A 12,968-nucleotide genomic window follows, 5' to 3' on the forward strand; every position below is an offset into this window, starting at 1 on the left:
AGGGCTCATCCGGGATTTGAAACCGGGACCTCTCGCACCCTAAGCGAGAATCATACCCCTAGACCAACGAGCCTTATGCCAAAAGTTATTTTTTTGCTTTCTGCAGCAATGACAGTGAAGATATCGATTGACGTGTCCATGGTGCTTGGAACGATTGAACATCATGTGAGTGTTTTGTGCTTTACTTGTGAGCATAACAGTCTTTCAAAATCTTGACCATGATTCAGTTCAAATCTTCTGTAGTTCATCTGCTGTGTCTTTCACATTCTGTCTTCTTCAGTCGCGACAGCATAATGATGACGAGTTTTTACAAATTAATAAAGTGCAAAATGAGATCAATTCATTTTTTAAAGAGCAAATGAAAAAATAAGACTTCCAAAAGAATGGAACTCATTTATTTTGAGTCAAATGACGCAAAGGTACGTGAATCAAAGTCAATTAATGTTGAAAATACCCATTCAAATAGATCCGTTTTCAACTAGAGAGATTAAGACTCGGCGTATCCATCTCAATCCTCCACAACTGCTTATGTTACCCCTCCATATCTGCAGTGAAAGATGGTGGACCTAGATCGGTTTTTGTCAAACCATGAGACAATACCTATAATCGGTCTTCTCACAAAAACATCTCTAGCTTCCGAACCGTTTGACCTACAAATTCATATGACCACTCTCTGGAATGAGGAGACCCTCACGAACACGGTGGTATTCTCAATTTTTCTCTACATCCCCCACAAGTGTCAGGAGACTCGTCTGAAGTCACAACCGTCTATGTGCCAAGTTCTGTTTGTAGAATCCAAAATCTTGGGCTACAAACTAATGTGACCCCACTTGTCGCAATGTTCTCCGTTTTGCCCTACGTTCCCAACAAGTGTCACGGGACTAATCTGAAGGTAACCTGTAGTGATTAAAATGCTAGATTTTTTAACCAGGGACCTCTCGCAACCTAAGCCATAATCATACACCTAAACCGTGAAAGTGAATTATCACTTTCCACCAAAATGACGTTCAAATTATGAGTCGATGTCTCAATGTTGCTACTGAGCTGCACATAGCATTGGTGGTATAGTGGTGAGCATAGCTGCCTTCCAAGCAGTTGACCCGGGTTCGATTCCCGGCCAATGCAGAGCCTGAGGAATTCATTTGTTTTAGGGGCTGGATGTCATTTCAAGTGTATTACATTTGAATCATTATCGTTGTACTTGGAAGTCAGAATTGCTCCTACATTCTGCAGGTTATCTAAAATAATAAATGTTGTGCGACGTTGAACCAACAAGTGTATATCAAAATAGATTTGCAGTCCCATCGCCAAAACGAGAATCATACCCCTAGACCAACGAGCCTTATGCCAAAAGTTATTTTTTTGCTTTCTGCAGCAATGACAGTGAAGATATCGATTGACGTGTCCATGGTGCTTGGAACGATTGAACATCATGTGAGTGTTTTGTGCTTTACTTGTGAGCATAACAGTCTTCCAAAATCTTGACCATGATTCAGTTCAAATCTTCTGTAGTTCATCTGCTGTGTCTTTCACATTCTGTCTTCTTCAGTCGCGACAGCATAATGATGACGAGTTTTTACAAATTAATAAAGTGCAAAATGAGATCAATTCATTTTTTAAAGAGCAAATGAAAAAATAAGACTTCCAAAAGAATGGAACTCATTTATTTTGAGTCAAATGACGCAAAGGTACGTGAATCAAAGTCAATTAATGTTGAAAATACCCATTCAAATAGATCCGTTTTCAACTAGAGAGATTAAGACTCGGCGTATCCATCTCAATCCTCCACAACTGCTTATGTTACCCCTCCATATCTGCAGTGAAAGATGGTGGACCTAGATCGGTTTTTGTCAAACCATGAGACAATACCTATAATCGGTCTTCTCACAAAAACATCTCTAGCTTCCGAACCGTTTGACCTACAAATTCATATGACCACTCTCTGGAATGAGGAGACCCTCACGAACACGGTGGTATTCTCAATTTTTCTCTACATCCCCCACAAGTGTCAGGAGACTCGTCTGAAGTCACAACCGTCTATGTGCCAAGTTCTGTTTGTAGAATCCAAAATCTTGGGCTACAAACTAATGTGACCCCACTTGTCGCAATGTTCTCCGTTTTGCCCTACGTTCCCAACAAGTGTCACGGGACTAATCTGAAGGTAACCTGTAGTGATTAAAATGCTAGATTTTTTAACCAGGGACCTCTCGCAACCTAAGCCATAATCATACACCTAAACCGTGAAAGTGAATTATCACTTTCCACCAAAATGACGTTCAAATTATGAGTCGATGTCTCAATGTTGCTACTGAGCTGCACATAGCATTGGTGGTATAGTGGTGAGCATAGCTGCCTTCCAAGCAGTTGACCCGGGTTCGATTCCCGGCCAATGCAGAGCCAGAGGAATTCATTTGTTTTAGGGGCTGGATGTCATTTCAAGTGTATTACATTTGAATCATTATCGTTGTACTTGGAAGTCAGAATTGCTCCTACATTCTGCAGGTTATCTAAAATAATAAATGTTGTGCGACGTTGAACCAACAAGTGTATATCAAAATAGATTTGCAGTCCCATCGCCAAAACCATTCAGCCACCTTGTCCTGCGCCCAAGAGGTGATAATCGGCGTTCCGACCAGTAGCCCAAGATCTGCCTGTCTGAGATTGCTCAAGGATCTGCAAAAGGGCTCATCCGGGATTTGAACCCGGGACCTCTCGCACCCTAAGCGAGAATCATACCCCTAGACCAACGAGCCTTATGCCAAAAGTTATTTTTTTGCTTTCTGCAGCAATGACAGTGAAGATATCGATTGACGTGTCCATGGTGCTTGGAACGATTGAACATCATGTGAGTGTTTTGTGCTTTACTTGTGAGCATAACAGTCTTCCAAAATCTTGACCATGATTCAGTTCAAATCTTCTGTAGTTCATCTGCTGTGTCTTTCACATTCTGTCTTCTTCAGTCGCGACAGCATAATGATGACGAGTTTTTACAAATTAATAAAGTGCAAAATGAGATCAATTCATTTTTTAAAGAGCAAATGAAAAAATAAGACTTCCAAAAGAATGGAACTCATTTATTTTGAGTCAAATGACGCAAAGGTACGTGAATCAAAGTCAATTAATGTTGAAAATACCCATTCAAATAGATCCGTTTTCAACTAGAGAGATTAAGACTCGGCGTATCCATCTCAATCCTCCACAACTGCTTATGTTACCCCTCCATATCTGCAGTGAAAGATGGTGGACCTAGATCGGTTTTTGTCAAACCATGAGACAATACCTATAATCGGTCTTCTCACAAAAACATCTCTAGCTTCCGAACCGTTTGACCTACAAATTCGTATGACCACTCTGGAAAGGGGAGACCCTCACGAACACGGTGGTATTCTCAATTTTTCTCTACATCCCCCACAAGTGTCAGGAGACTCGTCTGAAGTCACAACCGTCTATGTGCCAAGTTCTGTTTGTAGAATCCAAAATCTTGGGCTACAAACTAATGTGACCCCACTTGTCGCAATGTTCTCCGTTTTGCCCTACGTTCCCAACAAGTGTCACGGGACTAATCTGAAGGTAACCTGTAGTGATTAAAATGCTAGATTTTTTAACCAGGGACCTCTCGCAACCTAAGCCATAATCATACACCTAAACCGTGAAAGTGAATTACCACTTTCCACCAAAATGACGTTCAAATTATGAGTCGATGTCTCAATGTTGCTACTGAGCTGCACATAGCATTGGTGGTATAGTGGTGAGCATAGCTGCCTTCCAAGCAGTTGACCCGGGTTCGATTCCCGGCCAATGCAGAGCCTGAGGAATTCATTTGTTTTAGGGGCTGGATGTCATTTCAAGTGTATTACATTTGAATCATTATCGTTGTACTTGGAAGTCAGAATTGCTCCTACATTCTGCAGGTTATCTAAAATAATAAATGTTGTGCGACGTTGAACCAACAAGTGTATATCAAAATAGATTTGCAGTCCCATCGCCAAAACGAGAATCATACCCCTAGACCAACGAGCCTTATGCCAAAAGTTATTTTTTTGCTTTCTGCAGCAATGACAGTGAAGATATCGATTGACGTGTCCATGGTGCTTGGAACGATTGAACATCATGTGAGTGTTTTGTGCTTTACTTGTGAGCATAACAGTCTTCCAAAATCTTGACCATGATTCAGTTCAAATCTTCTGTAGTTCATCTGCTGTGTCTTTCACATTCTGTCTTCTTCAGTCGCGACAGCATAATGATGACGAGTTTTTACAAATTAATAAAGTGCAAAATGAGATCAATTCATTTTTTAAAGAGCAAATGAAAAAATAAGACTTCCAAAAGAATGGAACTCATTTATTTTGAGTCAAATGACGCAAAGGTACGTGAATCAAAGTCAATTAATGTTGAAAATACCCATTCAAATAGATCCGTTTTCAACTAGAGAGATTAAGACTCGGCGTATCCATCTCAATCCTCCACAACTGCTTATGTTACCCCTCCATATCTGCAGTGAAAGATGGTGGACCTAGATCGGTTTTTGTCAAACCATGAGACAATACCTATAATCGGTCTTCTCACAAAAACATCTCTAGCTTCCGAACCGTTTGACCTACAAATTCGTATGACCACTCTGGAAAGGGGAGACCCTCACGAACACGGTGGTATTCTCAATTTTTCTCTACATCCCCCACAAGTGTCAGGAGACTCGTCTGAAGTCACAACCGTCTATGTGCCAAGTTCTGTTTGTAGAATCCAAAATCTTGGGCTACAAACTAATGTGACCCCACTTGTCGCAATGTTCTCCGTTTTGCCCTACGTTCCCAACAAGTGTCACGGGACTAATCTGAAGGTAACCTGTAGTGATTAAAATGCTAGATTTTTTAACCAGGGACCTCTCGCAACCTAAGCCATAATCATACACCTAAACCGTGAAAGTGAATTACCACTTTCCACCAAAATGACGTTCAAATTATGAGTCGATGTCTCAATGTTGCTACTGAGCTGCACATAGCATTGGTGGTATAGTGGTGAGCATAGCTGCCTTCCAAGCAGTTGACCCGGGTTCGATTCCCGGCCAATGCAGAGCCTGAGGAATTCATTTGTTTTAGGGGCTGGATGTCATTTCAAGTGTATTACATTTGAATCATTATCGTTGTACTTGGAAGTCAGAATTGCTCCTACATTCTGCAGGTTATCTAAAATAATAAATGTTGTGCGACGTTGAACCAACAAGTGTATATCAAAATAGATTTGCAGTCCCATCGCCAAAACGAGAATCATACCCCTAGACCAACGAGCCTTATGCCAAAAGTTATTTTTTTGCTTTCTGCAGCAATGACAGTGAAGATATCGATTGACGTGTCCATGGTGCTTGGAACGATTGAACATCATGTGAGTGTTTTGTGCTTTACTTGTGAGCATAACAGTCTTCCAAAATCTTGACCATGATTCAGTTCAAATCTTCTGTAGTTCATCTGCTGTGTCTTTCACATTCTGTCTTCTTCAGTCGCGACAGCATAATGATGACGAGTTTTTACAAATTAATAAAGTGCAAAATGAGATCAATTCATTTTTTAAAGAGCAAATGAAAAAATAAGACTTCCAAAAGAATGGAACTCATTTATTTTGAGTCAAATGACGCAAAGGTACGTGAATCAAAGTCAATTAATGTTGAAAATACCCATTCAAATAGATCCGTTTTCAACTAGAGAGATTAAGACTCGGCGTATCCGTCTCAATCCTCCACAACTGCTTATGTTACCCCTCCATATCTGCAGTGAAAGATGGTGGACCTAGATCGGTTTTTGTCAAACCATGAGACAATACCTATAATCGGTCTTCTCACAAAAACATCTCTAGCTTCCGAACCGTTTGACCTACAAATTCATATGACCACTCTCTGGAATGAGGAGACCCTCACGAACATGGTGGTATTCTCAATTTTTCTCTACATCCCCCACAAGTGTCAGGAGACTCGTCTGAAGTCACAACCGTCTATGTTGCCAAGTTCTGTTTGTAGAATCCAAAATCTTGGGCTACAAACTAATGTGACCCCACTTGTCGCAATGTTCTCCGTTTTGCCCTACGTTCCCAACAAGTGTCACGGGACTAATCTGAAGGTAACCTGTAGTGATTAAAATGATAGATTTTTCAACCAGGGACCTCTCGCAACCTAAGCCATAATCATACACCTAAACCGTGAAAGTGAATTATCACTTTCCACCAAAATGACGGTCAAATTATGAGTCGATGTCTCAATGTTGCTACTGAGCTGCACATAGCATTGGTGGTATAGTGGTGAGCATAGCTGCCTTCCAAGCAGTTGACCCGGGTTCGATTCCCGGCCAATGCAGAGCCTGAGGAATTCATTTGTTTTAGGGGCTGGATGTCATTTCAAGTGTATTACATTTGAATCATTATCGTTGTACTTGGAAGTCAGAATTGCTCCTACATTCTGCAGGTTATCTAAAATAATAAATGTTGTGCGACGTTGAACCAACAAGTGTATATCAAAATAGATTTGCAGTCCCATCGCCAAAACGAGAATCATACCCCTAGACCAACGAGCCTTATGCCAAAAGTTATTTTTTTGCTTTCTGCAGCAATGACAGTGAAGATATCGATTGACGTGTCCATGGTGCTTGGAACGATTGAACATCATGTGAGTGTTTTGTGCTTTACTTGTGAGCATAACAGTCTTCCAAAATCTTGACCATGATTCAGTTCAAATCTTCTGTAGTTCATCTGCTGTGTCTTTCACATTCTGTCTTCTTCAGTCGCGACAGCATAATGATGACGAGTTTTTACAAATTAATAAAGTGCAAAATGAGATCAATTCATTTTTTAAAGAGCAAATGAAAAAATAAGACTTCCAAAAGAATGGAACTCATTTATTTTGAGTCAAATGACGCAAAGGTACGTGAATCAAAGTCAATTAATGTTGAAAATACCCATTCAAATAGATCCGTTTTCAACTAGAGAGATTAAGACTCGGCGTATCCGTCTCAATCCTCCACAACTGCTTATGTTACCCCTCCATATCTGCAGTGAAAGATGGTGGACCTAGATCGGTTTTTGTCAAACCATGAGACAATACCTATAATCGGTCTTCTCACAAAAACATCTCTAGCTTCCGAACCGTTTGACCTACAAATTCATATGACCACTCTCTGGAATGAGGAGACCCTCACGAACACGGTGGTATTCTCAATTTTTCTCTACATCCCCCACAAGTGTCAGGAGACTCGTCTGAAGTCACAACCGTCTATGTGCCAAGTTCTGTTTGTAGAATCCAAAATCTTGGGCTACAAACTAATGTGACCCCACTTGTCGCAATGTTCTCCGTTTTGCCCTACGTTCCCAACAAGTGTCACGGGACTAATCTGAAGGTAACCTGTAGTGATTAAAATGCTAGATTTTTTAACCAGGGACCTCTCGCAACCTAAGCCATAATCATACACCTAAACCGTGAAAGTGAATTATCACTTTCCACCAAAATGACGTTCAAATTATGAGTCGATGTCTCAATGTTGCTACTGAGCTGCACATAGCATTGGTGGTATAGTGGTGAGCATAGCTGCCTTCCAAGCAGTTGACCCGGGTTCGATTCCCGGCCAATGCAGAGCCAGAGGAATTCATTTGTTTTAGGGGCTGGATGTCATTTCAAGTGTATTACATTTGAATCATTATCGTTGTACTTGGAAGTCAGAATTGCTCCTACATTCTGCAGGTTATCTAAAATAATAAATGTTGTGCGACGTTGAACCAACAAGTGTATATCAAAATAGATTTGCAGTCCCATCGCCAAAACCATTCAGCCACCTTGTCCTGCGCCCAAGAGGTGATAATCGGCGTTCCGACCAGTAGCCCAAGATCTGCCTGTCTGAGATTGCTCAAGGATCTGCAAAAGGGCTCATCCGGGATTTGAACCCGGGACCTCTCGCACCCTAAGCGAGAATCATACCCCTAGACCAACGAGCCTTATGCCAAAAGTTATTTTTTTGCTTTCTGCAGCAATGACAGTGAAGATATCGATTGACGTGTCCATGGTGCTTGGAACGATTGAACATCATGTGAGTGTTTTGTGCTTTACTTGTGAGCATAACAGTCTTCCAAAATCTTGACCATGATTCAGTTCAAATCTTCTGTAGTTCATCTGCTGTGTCTTTCACATTCTGTCTTCTTCAGTCGCGACAGCATAATGATGACGAGTTTTTACAAATTAATAAAGTGCAAAATGAGATCAATTCATTTTTTAAAGAGCAAATGAAAAAATAAGACTTCCAAAAGAATGGAACTCATTTATTTTGAGTCAAATGACGCAAAGGTACGTGAATCAAAGTCAATTAATGTTGAAAATACCCATTCAAATAGATCCGTTTTCAACTAGAGAGATTAAGACTCGGCGTATCCATCTCAATCCTCCACAACTGCTTATGTTACCCCTCCATATCTGCAGTGAAAGATGGTGGACCTAGATCGGTTTTTGTCAAACCATGAGACAATACCTATAATCGGTCTTCTCACAAAAACATCTCTAGCTTCCGAACCGTTTGACCTACAAATTCGTATGACCACTCTGGAAAGGGGAGACCCTCACGAACACGGTGGTATTCTCAATTTTTCTCTACATCCCCCACAAGTGTCAGGAGACTCGTCTGAAGTCACAACCGTCTATGTGCCAAGTTCTGTTTGTAGAATCCAAAATCTTGGGCTACAAACTAATGTGACCCCACTTGTCGCAATGTTCTCCGTTTTGCCCTACGTTCCCAACAAGTGTCACGGGACTAATCTGAAGGTAACCTGTAGTGATTAAAATGCTAGATTTTTTAACCAGGGACCTCTCGCAACCTAAGCCATAATCATACACCTAAACCGTGAAAGTGAATTATCACTTTCCACCAAAATGACGTTCAAATTATGAGTCGATGTCTCAATGTTGCTACTGAGCTGCACATAGCATTGGTGGTATAGTGGTGAGCATAGCTGCCTTCCAAGCAGTTGACCCGGGTTCGATTCCCGGCCAATGCAGAGCCTGAGGAATTCATTTGTTTTAGGGGCTGGATGTCATTTCAAGTGTATTACATTTGAATCATTATCGTTGTACTTGGAAGTCAGAATTGCTCCTACATTCTGCAGGTTATCTAAAATAATAAATGTTGTGCGACGTTGAACCAACAAGTGTATATCAAAATAGATTTGCAGTCCCATCGCCAAAACGAGAATCATACCCCTAGACCAACGAGCCTTATGCCAAAAGTTATTTTTTTGCTTTCTGCAGCAATGACAGTGAAGATATCGATTGACGTGTCCATGGTGCTTGGAACGATTGAACATCATGTGAGTGTTTTGTGCTTTACTTGTGAGCATAACAGTCTTCCAAAATCTTGACCATGATTCAGTTCAAATCTTCTGTAGTTCATCTGCTGTGTCTTTCACATTCTGTCTTCTTCAGTCGCGACAGCATAATGATGACGAGTTTTTACAAATTAATAAAGTGCAAAATGAGATCAATTCATTTTTTAAAGAGCAAATGAAAAAATAAGACTTCCAAAAGAATGGAACTCATTTATTTTGAGTCAAATGACGCAAAGGTACGTGAATCAAAGTCAATTAATGTTGAAAATACCCATTCAAATAGATCCGTTTTCAACTAGAGAGATTAAGACTCGGCGTATCCGTCTCAATCCTCCACAACTGCTTATGTTACCCCTCCATATCTGCAGTGAAAGATGGTGGACCTAGATCGGTTTTTGTCAAACCATGAGACAATACCTATAATCGGTCTTCTCACAAAAACATCTCTAGCTTCCGAACCGTTTGACCTACAAATTCATATGACCACTCTCTGGAATGAGGAGACCCTCACGAACACGGTGGTATTCTCAATTTTTCTCTACATCCCCCACAAGTGTCAGGAGACTCGTCTGAAGTCACAACCGTCTATGTGCCAAGTTCTGTTTGTAGAATCCAAAATCTTGGGCTACAAACTAATGTGACCCCACTTGTCGCAATGTTCTCCGTTTTGCCCTACGTTCCCAACAAGTGTCACGGGACTAATCTGAAGGTAACCTGTAGTGATTAAAATGCTAGATTTTTTAACCAGGGACCTCTCGCAACCTAAGCCATAATCATACACCTAAACCGTGAAAGTGAATTATCACTTTCCACCAAAATGACGGTCAAATTATGAGTCGATGTCTCAATGTTGCTACTGAGCTGCACATAGCATTGGTGGTATAGTGGTGAGCATAGCTGCCTTCCAAGCAGTTGACCCGGGTTCGATTCCCGGCCAATGCAGAGCCTGAGGAATTCATTTGTTTTAGGGGCTGGATGTCATTTCAAGTGTATTACATTTGAATCATTATCGTTGTACTTGGAAGTCAGAATTGCTCCTACATTCTGCAGGTTATCTAAAATAATAAATGTTGTGCGACGTTGAACCAACAAGTGTATATCAAAATAGATTTGCAGTCCCATCGCCAAAACGAGAATCATACCCCTAGACCAACGAGCCTTATGCCAAAAGTTATTTTTTTGCTTTCTGCAGCAATGACAGTGAAGATATCGATTGACGTGTCCATGGTGCTTGGAACGATTGAACATCATGTGAGTGTTTTGTGCTTTACTTGTGAGCATAACAGTCTTCCAAAATCTTGACCATGATTCAGTTCAAATCTTCTGTAGTTCATCTGCTGTGTCTTTCACATTCTGTCTTCTTCAGTCGCGACAGCATAATGATGACGAGTTTTTACAAATTAATAAAGTGCAAAATGAGATCAATTCATTTTTTAAAGAGCAAATGAAAAAATAAGACTTCCAAAAGAATGGAACTCATTTATTTTGAGTCAAATGACGCAAAGGTACGTGAATCAAAGTCAATTAATGTTGAAAATACCCATTCAAATAGATCCGTTTTCAACTAGAGAGATTAAGACTCGGCGTATCCGTCTCAATCCTCCACAACTGCTTATGTTACCCCTCCATATCTGCAGTGAAAGATGGTGGACCTAGATCGGTTTTTGTCAAACCATGAGACAATACCTATAATCGGTCTTCTCACAAAAACATCTCTAGCTTCCGAACCGTTTGACCTACAAATTCATATGACCACTCTCTGGAATGAGGAGACCCTCACGAACACGGTGGTATTCTCAATTTTTCTCTACATCCCCCACAAGTGTCAGGAGACTCGTCTGAAGTCACAACCGTCTATGTGCCAAGTTCTGTTTGTAGAATCCAAAATCTTGGGCTACAAACTAATGTGACCCCACTTGTCGCAATGTTCTCCGTTTTGCCCTACGTTCCCAACAAGTGTCACGGGACTAATCTGAAGGTAACCTGTAGTGATTAAAATGCTAGATTTTTTAACCAGGGACCTCTCGCAACCTAAGCCATAATCATACACCTAAACCGTGAAAGTGAATTATCACTTTCCACCAAAATGACGTTCAAATTATGAGTCGATGTCTCAATGTTGCTACTGAGCTGCACATAGCATTGGTGGTATAGTGGTGAGCATAGCTGCCTTCCAAGCAGTTGACCCGGGTTCGATTCCCGGCCAATGCAGAGCCAGAGGAATTCATTTGTTTTAGGGGCTGGATGTCATTTCAAGTGTATTACATTTGAATCATTATCGTTGTACTTGGAAGTCAGAATTGCTCCTACATTCTGCAGGTTATCTAAAATAATAAATGTTGTGCGACGTTGAACCAACAAGTGTATATCAAAATAGATTTGCAGTCCCATCGCCAAAACCATTCAGCCACCTTGTCCTGCGCCCAAGAGGTGATAATCGGCGTTCCGACCAGTAGCCCAAGATCTGCCTGTCTGAGATTGCTCAAGGATCTGCAAAAGGGCTCATCCGGGATTTGAACCCGGGACCTCTCGCACCCTAAGCGAGAATCATACCCCTAGACCAACGAGCCTTATGCCAAAAGTTATTTTTTTGCTTTCTGCAGCAATGACAGTGAAGATATCGATTGACGTGTCCATGGTGCTTGGAACGATTGAACATCATGTGAGTGTTTTGTGCTTTACTTGTGAGCATAACAGTCTTCCAAAATCTTGACCATGATTCAGTTCAAATCTTCTGTAGTTCATCTGCTGTGTCTTTCACATTCTGTCTTCTTCAGTCGCGACAGCATAATGATGACGAGTTTTTACAAATTAATAAAGTGCAAAATGAGATCAATTCATTTTTTAAAGAGCAAATGAAAAAATAAGACTTCCAAAAGAATGGAACTCATTTATTTTGAGTCAAATGACGCAAAGGTACGTGAATCAAAGTCAATTAATGTTGAAAATACCCATTCAAATAGATCCGTTTTCAACTAGAGAGATTAAGACTCGGCGTATCCATCTCAATCCTCCACAACTGCTTATGTTACCCCTCCATATCTGCAGTGAAAGATGGTGGACCTAGATCGGTTTTTGTCAAACCATGAGACAATACCTATAATCGGTCTTCTCACAAAAACATCTCTAGCTTCCGAACCGTTTGACCTACAAATTCGTATGACCACTCTGGAAAGGGGAGACCCTCACGAACACGGTGGTATTCTCAATTTTTCTCTACATCCCCCACAAGTGTCAGGAGACTCGTCTGAAGTCACAACCGTCTATGTGCCAAGTTCTGTTTGTAGAATCCAAAATCTTGGGCTACAAACTAATGTGACCCCACTTGTCGCAATGTTCTCCGTTTTGCCCTACGTTCCCAACAAGTGTCACGGGACTAATCTGAAGGTAACCTGTAGTGATTAAAATGCTAGATTTTTTAACCAGGGACCTCTCGCAACCTAAGCCATAATCATACACCTAAACCGTGAAAGTGAATTATCACTTTCCACCAAAATGACGTTCAAATTATGAGTCGATGTCTCAATGTTGCTACTGAGCTGCACATAGCATTGGTGGTATAGTGGTGAGCATAGCTGCCTTCCAAGCAGTTGACCCGGGTTCGATTCCCGGCCAATGCAGAG

General features: G+C 41.0%; 13 non-coding genes across 13 annotated transcripts; 10 read left to right on the forward strand and 3 right to left on the reverse strand.

Moving 5' to 3' along the window:
• Positions 1 to 1,053: 1,053 nt before the first annotated feature.
• On the forward strand, positions 1,054 to 1,125 carry trnag-ucc. The gene has a single exon. It is a non-coding gene; the product is annotated as a tRNA-Gly (tRNA).
• A 1,197-nt stretch (positions 1,126 to 2,322) lies between these two features.
• trnag-ucc lies at positions 2,323 to 2,394 on the forward strand. The gene has a single exon. It is a non-coding gene; the product is annotated as a tRNA-Gly (tRNA).
• Positions 2,395 to 2,681: 287 nt separating this feature from the next.
• Positions 2,682 to 2,753, reverse strand: trnap-agg. Its single transcript has one exon. It is a non-coding gene; the product is annotated as a tRNA-Pro (tRNA).
• A 978-nt stretch (positions 2,754 to 3,731) lies between these two features.
• Positions 3,732 to 3,803, forward strand: trnag-ucc. The gene has a single exon. It is a non-coding gene; the product is annotated as a tRNA-Gly (tRNA).
• A 1,195-nt stretch (positions 3,804 to 4,998) lies between these two features.
• trnag-ucc lies at positions 4,999 to 5,070 on the forward strand. Its single transcript has one exon. It is a non-coding gene; the product is annotated as a tRNA-Gly (tRNA).
• Positions 5,071 to 6,268: 1,198 nt separating this feature from the next.
• Positions 6,269 to 6,340, forward strand: trnag-ucc. Its single transcript has one exon. It is a non-coding gene; the product is annotated as a tRNA-Gly (tRNA).
• A 1,197-nt stretch (positions 6,341 to 7,537) lies between these two features.
• On the forward strand, positions 7,538 to 7,609 carry trnag-ucc. The gene has a single exon. It is a non-coding gene; the product is annotated as a tRNA-Gly (tRNA).
• Positions 7,610 to 7,896: 287 nt separating this feature from the next.
• trnap-agg lies at positions 7,897 to 7,968 on the reverse strand. The gene has a single exon. It is a non-coding gene; the product is annotated as a tRNA-Pro (tRNA).
• Positions 7,969 to 8,946: 978 nt separating this feature from the next.
• trnag-ucc lies at positions 8,947 to 9,018 on the forward strand. Its single transcript has one exon. It is a non-coding gene; the product is annotated as a tRNA-Gly (tRNA).
• A 1,197-nt stretch (positions 9,019 to 10,215) lies between these two features.
• On the forward strand, positions 10,216 to 10,287 carry trnag-ucc. Its single transcript has one exon. It is a non-coding gene; the product is annotated as a tRNA-Gly (tRNA).
• A 1,197-nt stretch (positions 10,288 to 11,484) lies between these two features.
• trnag-ucc lies at positions 11,485 to 11,556 on the forward strand. The gene has a single exon. It is a non-coding gene; the product is annotated as a tRNA-Gly (tRNA).
• A 287-nt stretch (positions 11,557 to 11,843) lies between these two features.
• trnap-agg lies at positions 11,844 to 11,915 on the reverse strand. The gene has a single exon. It is a non-coding gene; the product is annotated as a tRNA-Pro (tRNA).
• Positions 11,916 to 12,893: 978 nt separating this feature from the next.
• trnag-ucc lies at positions 12,894 to 12,965 on the forward strand. The gene has a single exon. It is a non-coding gene; the product is annotated as a tRNA-Gly (tRNA).
• The last annotated feature ends 3 nt before the right edge of the window (positions 12,966 to 12,968 follow it).

This window comes from Oncorhynchus mykiss, chromosome 9 (assembly GCF_013265735.2).
Source record: "Oncorhynchus mykiss isolate Arlee chromosome 9, USDA_OmykA_1.1, whole genome shotgun sequence".
Lineage (NCBI taxonomy): Eukaryota > Metazoa > Chordata > Actinopteri > Salmoniformes > Salmonidae > Oncorhynchus > Oncorhynchus mykiss.